We start from the raw sequence: 13,491 nt of genomic DNA, 5'->3' as shown, positions 1-13,491 counted from the left end.
AATGTATTCCCGAATTTTCATTACTCTGCATTAATTTTTTTTTGTGTTGCAATTTTTTTTTCCACTCGGTGTATGTAGTTTCCATACTGTGTCACGTCCCCGCAGCGCCACCAACCGCCATCAATCTCGAATTGGGCGGTGGTCATAGTGTTTTGGTTTATCAGTGTAGGTCGCTGGTCTGGCAGCCTCACAGTCAAGAGCATCTCGAGGCTCCCACGGAATTGGAGTTACTGACTGGCTAACGTTCGTGGCGTTCCAAAGTCTGGTTAACCAGGAACCTAAGAGTACGTTTCGCTTAAACTGCTTATTATGAAGTAATGACCGGCACGAAATCAGTAACCAATTCTCAGCCAGCCGCCAGTGGCACGCCACGCTTAAGTGGTCGCTGGTTTCCAGGTCGGCAGCGACCACTGATGAAACTCTTTAAAAGTCTAGCCGGCCGCCGCTCCCGTCTCCTCAGTTGCGTGACGGTCGGTTAGCCACCGCCTGCGATGATTCAGCCGGTGGCGGTGGCGCGTCACGCTTTCGGCATCTCCCAGCTCGCCGTGCCGGCAGCACCCACTTCCTCTGTCTATAAACACACACACAAACACACACGCGCACACGAACTCCCGCGTGCGCCCGCAAGCTACCTGCAATCATGTAGTCAGTTATCGTATCGCACACTGAGGTGACAAAAGCCGTGTGATAGCGATACACGCATCCACAGATGGCGACAGTGTCACGTATACAACGTATAAAGGGGCAGTTCATTGGCTGAGTTGTCGTTTGTACTCAGGTGATTCATATCAGACGTTTCGGACGTGATTATGGTCGCACGACGGTAATTAACAGACTGTGAATGCGGAAATATCAATTTTCAGATATTACCTCTCACCACCGACAACACAGTGGTCGAGGGCCTTCACTTACCGACCGAGAGCAGCGGCGTTTGAGTGCAATTGTCAGTGTTAAGAGACAAGCAACACAGAGTGATATAACAACAGAAATGAGTGTGGCACTTTGGACGAACGTATCCCTAACGACAGTGCTGCGAAATTTGACGTTAATGCCGTATGGCAGCAGACGACCGAAGCGAATGTCTTTGCTTACAGCACGACGTCGCCTGCGGCGCCTCTCCTGGGCTTGTGACCGTATCTGTTGGAGCCCAGATGACTGGAAAACCGTGGCCTTGTCAGACGATTCCCGATTTCGGTTGGTAAGAGCTGAAGCTAGGGTTAAAATGTGGCCTAGACCCCACCAAGCCATAGATCCAAGTTGTCAACAAGGCATTGTGCAAGCTGACGGTGGCTACATAATGATCTGTCCTGTGTTTACATGGAATGTACTGGGTCATCAGGATGTTCGGCTACTTTGAGAACATTTACAACCATTTATGGACGTCATATTCCCAAACAATGACGGATTTTTTGTGGATGACAATGCGATGTCACATGGCCACAATTGTTCGCGACTGCTTTGAAGGATATCCTAGAGCATTCGAGCACACGATTTACTCTCTCAGATCGCCCGACGTGAAACCCAAGGAACATTTATGGGACATCATCGACAGATCAGTTCATGCACTAAATCCTGCACCGGCGACACTTCTGTAGTTATGGACGGCTATAGAGGCAGCATGGCTTAGTTTTTCTGCAGGGGACTTGCAACGACTTGTTGACTCTATGCCAAGCTGAGCTGATGCACTACGGCGGGTAAAAGGAGATCCGACGCGATCTACAAGGATACTCTGAAAATCACATTTAAGTGCCCGGCAGAGAGTTCATCGAACCACCTTCACAATTCTCTATTATTCCAATCTCGTATAGCGCGCAGAAGGAACGAACACCTGTATCTTTCCGTACGAGCTCTGATTTCCCTTATTTTATCGTGGTGATCGTTTCTTCGTATGTAGGTACATGTCAACAAAATATTTTCGCATTCGGAGAAAGTTGGTGATTGGAATTACGTGAGAAGGTTCCGTCGCAACGAAAAACGCCTTTCTTTTAATGATGTCCAGGCCAAATCCTGTATCATTTCAGTGACACTCTCTCGCATATTTCGCGATAATATAAATCGTGCTGCGTTTCTTTTGAACTTTTTCGATGTACTCCGTCAGTCCTATCTGGTAAGGATCCCACTCCGCGCAACAGTATTCTGAAAAAGGACGGACAAGCTTAGTGTATGCAATCTCTTTAGTGAGCCTGCTACATTTTCTAAGTGTACTGCCAATAAAACGCATTCTTTGGTTAGCCTTCCCCACAACATTTTCTATATGTTCCTTCCAATTTAAGTTTGTCTTAATTGTAATTCCTAGGTATTTAGTTGAATTTATGCTCTTTAGATTTTACTGATTTATCGAGTAACCGAAGTTTAACGGATTCCTTATAGTACTCATGTGGATGACCTCACACTTTTCTTTATTTAGGGTCAACTGACAATTTTCGCACCATTCAGAAAAAAAAGCACTCCTTCATCAGGCCACAAGTGGCCCATCGGGACCATCCGACCGCCGTGTCATCCTCAGCTGAGGATGCGGATAGGAGGGGCGTGTGGTCAGCACACCGCTCTCCCGGTCGTTACGATGGTTTTCTTTGACCGGAGCCGCTACTACTCGGTCAAGTAGCTCCTCAATTAGCATCACGAGGCTGAGTGCACCCCGAAAAATGGCAACAGCGCATGGCGGTCTGGATGGTCACCCATCCAAGTGCCAGCCACGCCCGACAGCGCTTAACTTCGGTGATCTGACGGGAACCGGTGTATCCACTGCGGCAAGGCCGTTGTCTGCACCATTCAGACATCTTTTCTAAATCGTTTTGCAATTTGTTTTGATCTTCTGATGACTTTATTAGTCAATAAACGACAGCGTCATCTGCAAGCAACCTAAGACTGCTACTCAGATTGTCTCCCAAATTGTTTATATGGATAAGGAACAGCAAAGGGCCTATAACACTACTTTGGGAAACGCCAGAAATCACTTGTGTTTTACTCGATGACGTTCCATCGATTACTACGAACTGTGACCTCTCTGACAGAAGTCACACATCCAGTCACATAACTGAGACGATATTTTAAAGGTGGCAAGGGTAAAAATACAGGGAGTAAAGGCTATTTACAATTTGTACAGAAGCCAGATGGCAGTTATAAGAGTCGAGGGACATGAAAGGGCCAGCCGGAGTGGCCGAGCGGTTAAAGGCGCTACAGTCTGGAACCGCACGACCGCTACGGTCGCAGGTTCGAATCCTGCCTCGGGCATGGATGTGTGTGATGTCCTTAGGTTAGTTAGGTTTAAGTAGTTCTAAGTTCTAGGGGACTTATGACCACAGCAGTTGAGTCCCATAGTGCTCAGAGTCATTTAAACCATTTTTGACATGAAAGGGAAGCTGTGGTTGGGAAGGGAGTGAGACAGAGTTGTAGCCTATCCCCAATGTTATTCAATCTGTATATTGAGCAAGCAGTAAAGGAAGCAAAACCAAAATTCGGAGTAGGTATTGAAATCCATGGAGAAGAAATAAAAAGTTTGAGGTTCGCCGATGACATTGTAATTCTGTCAGAGACAGCAAAGGACTTGGAAGAGCAGTTGAAAGGAATGGACAGTGTCTTGAAGGGAGGATATAAGATGAACTTCAACAAAAGCGAAACGAGGATAATGGAATGTAGTCGAATTAATTTGGGTGATGCTGAGGGAATTAGATTAGGAAATGAGACACTTAAAGTAGTAAAGGAGTTTTGCTATTTGGGGAGCAAAATAACTGATGATGGTCGAAGTAGAGAGGGTATAAAATGTAGACTGGCAATGGCAAGGAAAGCGTTTCTGAAGAAGAGAAATTTGTTAACAGCGAGTATAGATTTAAGTGTTAGGAAGTCGTTTCTGAAAGTATTTGTATGGAGTGTAGCAATGTATGGAAGTGAAACATGGACGATAAATAGTTTGGACAGGAAGAGGATAGAAGCTTTAGCGTTGGAGGGCAGCGTGGGGGGTAAAAATCGTAGAGGGAGACCAAGAGATGAATACACTAAGCAGATTCAGAAGAATGTAGGCTGCAGTAGGTACTGGGAGATGAAGAAACTTGCACAGTATAGGGTAGCATGGAGAGCTGCATCAAACCAGTCTCTGGACTGAAGACCACAACAACGACAACAACAACAACAACAGTTGAGAATGGTGCTTTGAAAATTGTAATCGACTACGTGCTTTCTGCCCAGTTCTGTAATGTGGTTTTCTGATTCGTCGATGGTGAGATGTCTAAGAATATTGGCATTAATACCTGATGTAGGCGTGGGTAGCACGGAGAGGAGAGAGGAGGGCATCTGGAACTGCGCCGTATCTCCTCCGTGCTGGTGGTGTGACGGGGGAGCAGGATGGGTTCCGTGGCGCCTTTCCTGGGGGGTAAAAAGCTCGCGGCCCGCCCCTCCCCCTGAGGTGATGGCGTACGGGGAGCCACAGTGGCCCGGCGCGTCCTCATTAGCATGCTGCGGCCTGCTCAACAGGCGAGCGCCTCCGTTCAGAGTGTCGGGAGCCTCGGAGGCCGCCCTGCAGTGCACCGACCGATCTCCGGAACGCAGGTCCATACGGCTGCAGGCGCTCGCTGTCTATCCGAAGTCGTCCTGCCTGCCTGCCTGCCGCCTCCGCTACCGGCGACGTTCACGTCTGATACCCTGTGTACCGACACTGGTCGTGAATGTGGAATGAGTTCACCGATATGTGAGTGGCTCGAAGACTTTACAACGCTACCGCGGAATGTATATTGCCAAATATGACCTTAAAATGCAGTAAGCGTTACCCTCTGGGAGGAATTTTGCTGTTTGACCGTACTTTAACCCAAAGGACAGAGGGAATCGAACCTAAATTTCGTAAGGGTGGCAATTAGTAGAAAGCAGAAAGACTATAATTTAGAAAATAATGAAAGTAGAGAAAGTTTACGAAAATGAAACAAAAAACTGTCGCAAGCCTAATTATTCATAATGATGTGCAAACATTATTCTCGATGGGTTTATATACACTCTTCCAAAAGGAACTTTCATTAATTGGTTCAAATCGCTCTGAGCACTATGGGACTTAACTTCTGAGGTCTTCAGCCCCCTAGAACTTAGAGCTACTTGAACCTAACTAACCTAAAGACATCACACACATCCATGCCCGAGGCATGATTCGAACCTGCGACCGTAGCAGTCGCGCGGTTCCAGACTGTAGCGCATAGAACCGCTCGGCCACCCCGGCCGGCGTATCATGAAGAGGGCAGTTCAAAGTTCAAACACGTATTTTGCAACAGTTGAATTACTATTCCAATAAACACACACGAGCACACTTGTTCATACTGGTATACATACCTGTTCTCCAAAGTTGTTGAAGCAGTTGCACAATAGTGGTGGCAAACACGTGGCAGCTATTTGGTCTCAACCCTGGCGGTTTAATCCTCTATTTCAATTCTTCTTCGCGGCGAGATAATCATTTTTAGAGCAATTCCAAATACGACAACACCATTTTACAGCCGGAAACACATCCGAGGCCATTCCAACATAGATTTGGTTTCAGAATGCCTCACTTGGAACCTGCGGTGTTGACTATGCCACCGCTGGCCACAGACCACCTAGCGCGCTTCCTCTCTTGCTGCCCAGATACACCGCCACTTCTCGGCGGGAGGAGGTCGTTTTGGCCCGGTTACGAATTGGACACTGCCGGTTCAGCCACCGCCATCTGCTGACGGCTGCGCCGGCGCCGTTCTGCCCATGTGGGCAATTGCTGACGGTCCGCCACATTTTAACGTCCTGCCCGGATTTTAACACACTGCGTCTTGATCTTGGCCTGCCCTGTAGTCTAGATGCCATTTTAGCGGATGACCCACGAGCAGCTGCTCGCGTTCTTCATTTTATCAACTTGACCAACCTCTCTAAGGACCTTTGATTATGCTGTTTTTTTTTAATCCTATGCCTGTCAGTCTGTCTTTTATCGTGTTTTCCCTTTTCGTTGCTGTTTTAAACTTGTTCCTGGCGGTGCATTCCTAACGTAGTCTGGGCGCTAATGACCATTGAAGTTTTGCGCCCTAAAACCACGAAAAAAAAACTTCCACCCTTTCTTGCGCGCCAAGCCCCTTCCGTAATGGAGGGGGTTCCCTACGCGTTTTAAGTTATAATTTCCCTATGTATGAACCAGTTTTCTTCATACAATTTTGTTTTTTACAAACATACATATTTTATAAAATTCCATTATTTAAGCACACTATTAATTTAAGCAAATCATATATGACAAATTTCCCTTACCCTCCAACAATTCAAACATCTGAACTCATATAGAATAAACACTTCGTAATATATTTACACTGTACCAATTACTCAAATTGTTCAAATGGCTCTGAGCACTATGGGACTTAACTGCTGAGGTCAGCAGTCCCCCGGAACTTAGAACTACTTAAACCTAACCAACCTAAGGACAACACATCCATGCCCGAGGTAGGATTCGAACCTGCGACCGTAGCGGCCGGCCAATTACTCATAATCGATAATGGTGATACATCTTATTAAGTAGTAGAAACCTGTACGTTGTCCTCGACGGCGAGTGTTCATCAGAGACAAGAATACTGTCAGCAGTGCCCGAGCGAAGTGTGGTCGCACCGCTTTTGTTCTCCATATACATAATGATTTTGTGGACAGTGTGGGCGGTAATCTGCGGTTGTTTACTGATGACGCTGTAGTGTGCGGTAAAGTGTGGAAGTTGGGTGACTGTAGGAAGATACAAGACGACTTAGACAAAATTTATAGTTGGTGTCATCAATGGCAGCTAGCTCTAGATGTAGAAAAATGTAAGTAGATGCGGATGGCTAGGAACAGACCTGCAATGTTCGGATACAATATTAGTAGTGTCCTGCCCGACATAGTAAAATCGATTAAATGGAACGATCATGTAAGGATTGTACTGGGGAAGGCGAATGTTCGACTTCAGTTTATTAGGAGACTTTTAGGAAAGTGTGGTACACATTTAAAGGAGACCGCATATAGGAGGCTGGTGCGACCTATTCTTGAGTACTGCTCGAGTGTTCGGGACTCATGCCATGTGGGATTGAAGGACGACATAGAAGCAGTTGAGAGGTGGGCTGCTACATTTCTTACCGGTAGCTTTGAACAACACGTGAGTGTTACGGAGATGCTTTGGTAACTCATATGGGAATCCCTGGAGGAAAGGCGATGTTCTTTTCGAGAAACAGTTTTGAGTAAATTTAGAGAACCGTCATTTGAAGCTGAAAGTCGAAATGATTCTACTGCCGGCAACATACATCGCGCATAAGGACCACGAAGTTACGAGAAATTAGGGCTCCTACGGGGGCATATAGACTGTTGTTTTTTCCCTCGCTCTATTTGTGAGCGGGACAGGGAGGGAATGACTATCAGTGGTACATTGTACCCTCTGCCACGCACCGTACGGTGGCTTGCAGAGTATCTGTCTAGCTGTAGCTGCAGAGTAGATGTAAATGTTAAACGAGAAGATGCAGGCGAGGTACCCTCCCTCCTCCCACCTAGCTCCCCCTCCAATATATAACCATGCACAGTTACTTGATTCAGCTACAGTATATTCAGGGCTTCCGCTGAGTTGCCACCCGCCAAGGCGGCAGTGCGTGTTAAAGCGCCAGCTTCCGGGGCTCTGGTCCCCGCGACATTTCGCATCCTCCCGGTGGATTAACGATGAGGGCCGGTGTGCCGGCGCTTTCTCACATCCCACTAGGTCATTACCGGCCTTGTACCCACGTTCCATCTCAGATATACTCCATGAGGAAATTTAGAAAACGTTCTCACACTTGCACATACAATATACGCTAGACGCAGACATATACTTTACAGTGCCGGCCGGAGTGGCCATGCGGTTTTAGGCGCTACAGTCTGGAACCGAGCGGCCGCTACGGTCGCAGGTTCGAATGCTGCCTCGGGCATGGATGTGTATGATGTCCTTAGGTTAGTTAGGTTTACGTAGTTCTAAGTTGTAGGCGACTGATAACCTCAGAAGTTAAGTCGCATAGTGCTCAGAGCCATTTGAACCATTTATAGTTTACAGCGACTCCGTTCCGTGGTGGTGGTGGTGGTGTGTGTAAGTGTGTGTGTGTATTTGGTGTGCGCGCACACACACTAAATATTCATTTATTTTAAATGGACCTGTACTCACACATCGATTCTAAAGCAATTTATTTGTGAATTATCACAGGTTTTTATATTCGTCGGCGCCAGAGGCTCATTCCTGTCTATCCATACCCCACAAACCCAATTAAGGCCTGTGGTGGAGGGCACTTTGGGAGGCAACCCCTTTCTGTAGTGGATTTTTAAGCCTTCCTTCTGCTTTTAGTTTCTCCAATTTTTTGAGTTTCGTTCCCATTGCTGCTTGTTTCCATTTTCGGTTTTTTACTGTTTCCTAAGTCACGGACCGGGCGCTAATGACCATAGCAGTTTTGCGCCCTAAAACCAAAAAACAAAAAACTTTGGAAGGCATCCTCCGAGTACATGCTGTACGCAGATCATGCAATATGCTAACCCGGAATTCTACAAAGACTCCCCCTGACATTACTCCTCTGCTCAATATCTGACATTTCATCCCTTGCTCCTGTTGAAGAACTGTGCCAGGTGAGAACGCACACCACACACATAATAAGAATCAATTTAATAAAAACACAAAAATAATCACCCAAAAGAATGACTGGGGTGAGAGGACTGGCGGGTTCTTTTTAACTGATAGCCAGAAATACTGTGCAGAATGAAACAAATTTTTATTACTACTAGGTTTTTACGTTAACATCTCAATATGCATGATCAGGTGATCCCCTTGATCAATTATGACACAGTGTGCGTAGATGAAACTGACAACTAATACAAAAGTAATTTTTTCCAGTTTTCAATACCGATTGGCACCTCTCCTGTCACTGACAGAGCGCACGAGACTCTAGTTGATTTAACTATCGACATGAAGGTTACTGACTTACAGAAGAAAACTAGACTTCGAACAGGCACTCCACTGCACATATGGCCCACAACTAGCCGTTCTGTACCTATCTCTGGAGGAGCGATGTGAATATGGCTGGGGCTGCGGTTATTTACCCTGCAACGTCGAAACCGCAGCAGGTCTCTTGGTGTCGAGACGTGGATCTGCTTCTTGTTGCAGGTATGACTGCCCCACGCGGTCGCGTACGTGCAAAACTAATGTCTGGGCTGTCGGACGACATACAAGAATTTGCTATCACTCTCTCGCACGGGCCGAGCAAAAGCGACCGCTTCCCTTCCAAGCCAAACTGCGATTCCTTAATTTCTGTAACTATCAGACGGACTTGGCGCTCCGCGTCAGGGCCCGTCCAATAGTAACAATTTTCTTATGAACCGCCCAGTCACCGACACTCCCGCCCGCTTTCTGGACGCCCAGCGGCCGTTCAATCAACGTTATTTTTGGGAGGCCCCTGATGTCTGAGGCCACCTCCCGAGCATCACACCGGCGCCGTTTTCAGAATTCGCGGAATGCGTCTCTGCCCCCCCCCCCCCCCGCCCGACGACGGAGCCGCCATTGTCTGGTACGGGCGTCCGGTCTAGGGTGAGGTCCTCTGCACAGGATGCCGACTTCCCTACTGCTCAGCATCGAGCCCACTTGCAGTGGTTTCCGGCAGAGAACTCTGCCACGGAAAAGTTCCTCATGATACGTGATTTTTACTGCAGTGCAGCTTGTGCTCATTGTGCGTTTCAATTGATCTTGTTGGTTGGTTGATTTGGGGGAGGGGAACAAACAGCGAACTCATCGGTCCCCTCGGATTAGTGAAGGATGGGGAAGAAAATCGGCCGTGACTTTCAAAGGAATCATCCCTGCATTTTCCTGAAGCTATTTAGGAAAATCACGGAAAACCTAAGTCAGGATGGCCGAACGAGGGTTTGAACCGTCGTCCTCCCAAATGCGAGTCCAACGTGCTAGCCACCGCGCCATCTCTCTCGGTAATAGACCTGTGACAGTTACAATTATGCGTGCGGAACCCTTAACTTGTTCTCCGCACTTTGTTGGTATGCACGGGAAGCGTCAATTTAGTATAAAAAATGCAGATTGGCGGACAATGTGGGCCTTGCAGTGCATGGCCCAGATAGGACGCCGCCTTTCAGCTTCTGGTACCAACATCGTTCTATCATGCCTGTTCCACTGGCAAATGCTGCAGGGGAACAAGGAAAGAAAGACTGTCCATATGAGCTGTAATTTGACCGATTGTGTGGTCGTATTAATTTCGAGAAACGTGTGTCGGAGGAAATAGTATCGGGCAGGACACCTCTCCGCTCTCGGAATTTTAACAGTAAACGTCTCCGTGATGCGCAAAGTCTCTGTTGTAGGGTATTTGGCTGAAGTGTATCCAAAGTCTCCGTAACAAGTAATAAACGATCACGTAACGAAAGGCGGCGTTTTTTTGTTGGATCTTCTATGTCTCCTCTCTTAAATAGAGCTCTTAAGAGTCCCATACTGGTGATTAGATATTCCATACTCAGAAGTCGATCTTAAAGGTGTTTTCTAAGTCACTTCTTTTCTGGAAAATATTTTTTTTATTCCAGTCCTTGGTCACTATAAAGTCCTTCGACGATGACCAGTTTCAGTCAGTAATGACGATCTTCAGATCTAAAATATAAAAAATAAACAACTAGTGGACAGTCTATCTTTCAAAACAATACAGTATTTCATATCACGATATACTCTCATACAAACTGGGAATGTACAGATAAAATAAGGTAAAGCGTACCTGTTGTACACCATTTCCTAACGTGATAAAGCCGTAATTGAATCGTCAATACATATAAATACACTCAGCAAAGCATCGTCACGTAGAACTAAAATATGGTGTAAAGTAGGCCACATCGTCAGCGCAGTCATTTTGCAACTGGCGTTACTGTACCAAACATACTCAAGTGCAGTGACTTGTGGATCGGAAGATGCTCATTACAGACTGAAACCGGTCATCGTCTAAGGACTTTATATTGTGATCAAAGACTGGAATAAAGAAACATTGGACATTACCTGCATCACTGTTTGTATTAGCGACTATGTCACAGCTTGCGAAACTTCTTTTCTACGTGAATTGCCGGCCGGAGTGGCCGAGCGGTTCTAGGCGCTAGTTTGGAACCGCGCGATCGCCACAGCCGCAGGTTCGAATCCTGCCTCGGGCATGGATGTGTGAGATGTCCTTAGGTTAGTTAGATTTAAGTAGTTCTAAGTTCTAGGGGACTGATGACCTCAGATGTTAAGTCCCATAGTGCTCAGAGACATTTGAACCATTTCTACGTGAATTAAACTTCCTTAAGGTAGTTCCTCTGAATCTGTGGTGTGGTCATTCTACCTAAGGTCGCTCCAGAGAGTTACTCCAAAGTACAGTATGTTAAGTTCGTTATAGTTCGCAGTTATCTGTCGCCAGTTTCGTAGTCGAACAGTAAAGGGTTTCGTCCCCTGTTTCTGCTTAGTAGACTGGGTTTGTTTACGTTCAGGGCCAGCTGCCAATCCTGCTGTCGATCCTACACAATGTTCCTGCATTTCGCTACAGCCTTCTGTCGCTGCAGCCTTCCTACAGATAAAAGCACCGTCTGTCAATAGACCCGAGGAGCTCCTAACGTCATCCTCTGTATCCACCAGATCAGTATATGTTACACTACTGGCCATTAAAATTGCTACACCACGAAGGTGACGTGCTACATACGCGAAATTTAACCGACAGGAAGAAGATGCTGTGATATGCAAATGATTCGCTTTTCAGAGCATTCACACAAGGTTGGCGCCGGTGGCGACACCTACAACGTGCTGACATGAGGAAAGTTACCAACCGATTTCTCATACACAAGCATCAGTTGACCGGCGTTGCCTGGTGAAACGTTGTTGTGATGCCTCGTGTAAGGAGGCGAAATGAGTACCATCACGTTTCCGACTTTGAGAAAGGTCAGATTGTAGCCTATCGCGATTGCGGTTTATCGTATCGCGACATTGCTGCTCGCGTTGGTCGAGATCCGATGACTGTTAGCAGAATATGGAATCGGTGACTTCAGGAGGTTAATATGTGACGCCGTGCTGGATCCCAACGGCCTCGTAACACTAGCAGTCGAGATGACAGGCATTTTATCCGCATGGCTGTAACGGATCGTGCAGCCACGTCTCGATCCCGGAGTCAACAGATGGGGACGATTGCAAGACAACAACCATCTACACGAACAGTTCGACGACGTTCGCAGCAGCATGGACTATCAGCTCTGAGACCATGGCTGCGGTTACTTATTTTATCACAGACAGGAGCGCCTGCGATGGTGTACTCAACGACGAACCTGGGTGCACGAATGGCAAAACGTAATTTTTTCGGATGAATCCAGGTTCTGTTTACAGCATCATGATGGTCGCATCCGTGTTTGGCGACATCGTGGTGAACGCACATTGGAAGCGTGTATTCTTCATCACCATACAGGCGTATCACCTGGCGTGATGGTATGGGGTGCCATTGGTTACACGTCTCGGTCACCACTTGTTCGCATTGACGGCACTTTGAACAGTGGACGTTACATTCCAGATGTGTTATGACCCGTGGCTCTACCCTTCATTCGATCCCTGCGAAACCCTACATTTCAGCAGGATAATACACGACCGCATGTTGCAGGTCCTGTACGGGCCTTTCTGGATACAGAAAATGTTCGACTGCTGCCCTGGCCAGCACATTCTCCAGATCTCTCACCAATTGAAAACGTCTGGTCAATGGTGGCCGAGCAACTGGCTCGTCACAATACGCCAGTCACCACTTTTGATGAACTGTGGTATCGTGTTGAAGCTGCTTGGGCAGCTGTACCCGTACACGTCATCCAAGCTCTGTTTGACTCAATGCCCAGGCATATCAAGGCCGTTATTACGGCCAGAGGTGGTTGTTCTGGGTACTGATTTCTCAGGATCTATGCACCCAAATTGCGTGAAAATGTAATCACATGTCAGTTCTAGGATAATATATTTGTCCAATGAACACCCGTTTATCATCTGCGTTTCTTCTTGGTGTAGCAGTTTTAATGGCCAGTAGTGTATATTGTAATCCTTGACGGCACTATCAAACTCCCTTGGCGTATTCCCGATATTACTTTTCGAGCTATCGTTTCGTCCCGTTAAAGAAAGAGTAATATTTTAAAATGTGAATGATTACTGGTGTCTAATGAAAGATAATTATTCGTAGCCGTTAGGCCTAATAGTGTGTGCAGTATATGAGGATTCAGCGATTTTCGATAATCCGTGAATGTTTATCTTAACTGCACACGTTGTGGAGGGAGCTCACGGCGGTCGCGAAGCTGTGGCACTTTCATTGAAACTGAGTAGCTGCGTTTGCTAACTTGTTCATTTGGAAACTGGGTCAGACCAATTGTTGTTGGATGTGCGTAGTGAATGCTTTTAATTTTGTCCCTTGTAATGTGCAAGATGTATCGTTGGTACAGATCCAGTTATTGCCTGTCAAGGGCGTGATGACGGTGCAGTGTGTCGCCGAAACCTGTCGCATTGAATAAAGA

At 46.7% G+C, this 13,491-nt stretch overlaps 1 protein-coding gene and 1 pseudogene across 1 annotated transcript in view; one reads left to right on the top strand and one right to left on the bottom strand.

The window, feature by feature from the left end:
* LOC126100174 (TBC1 domain family member 4) overlaps positions 1-13,491 on the top strand; it is an 874,659-nt gene that overhangs the window by 259,553 nt on the left and 601,615 nt on the right. The window lies entirely within an intron of this gene.
* On the bottom strand, positions 2,647-2,764 carry LOC126102215 (5S ribosomal RNA; annotated as a pseudogene).

This window comes from Schistocerca cancellata, chromosome 9, assembly GCF_023864275.1.
Source record: "Schistocerca cancellata isolate TAMUIC-IGC-003103 chromosome 9, iqSchCanc2.1, whole genome shotgun sequence".
Classification (NCBI taxonomy): domain Eukaryota; kingdom Metazoa; phylum Arthropoda; class Insecta; order Orthoptera; family Acrididae; genus Schistocerca; species Schistocerca cancellata.
Note: the sequence above shows the minus strand (reverse complement) of the source record. Positions and strands in the feature narration are given on the sequence as shown.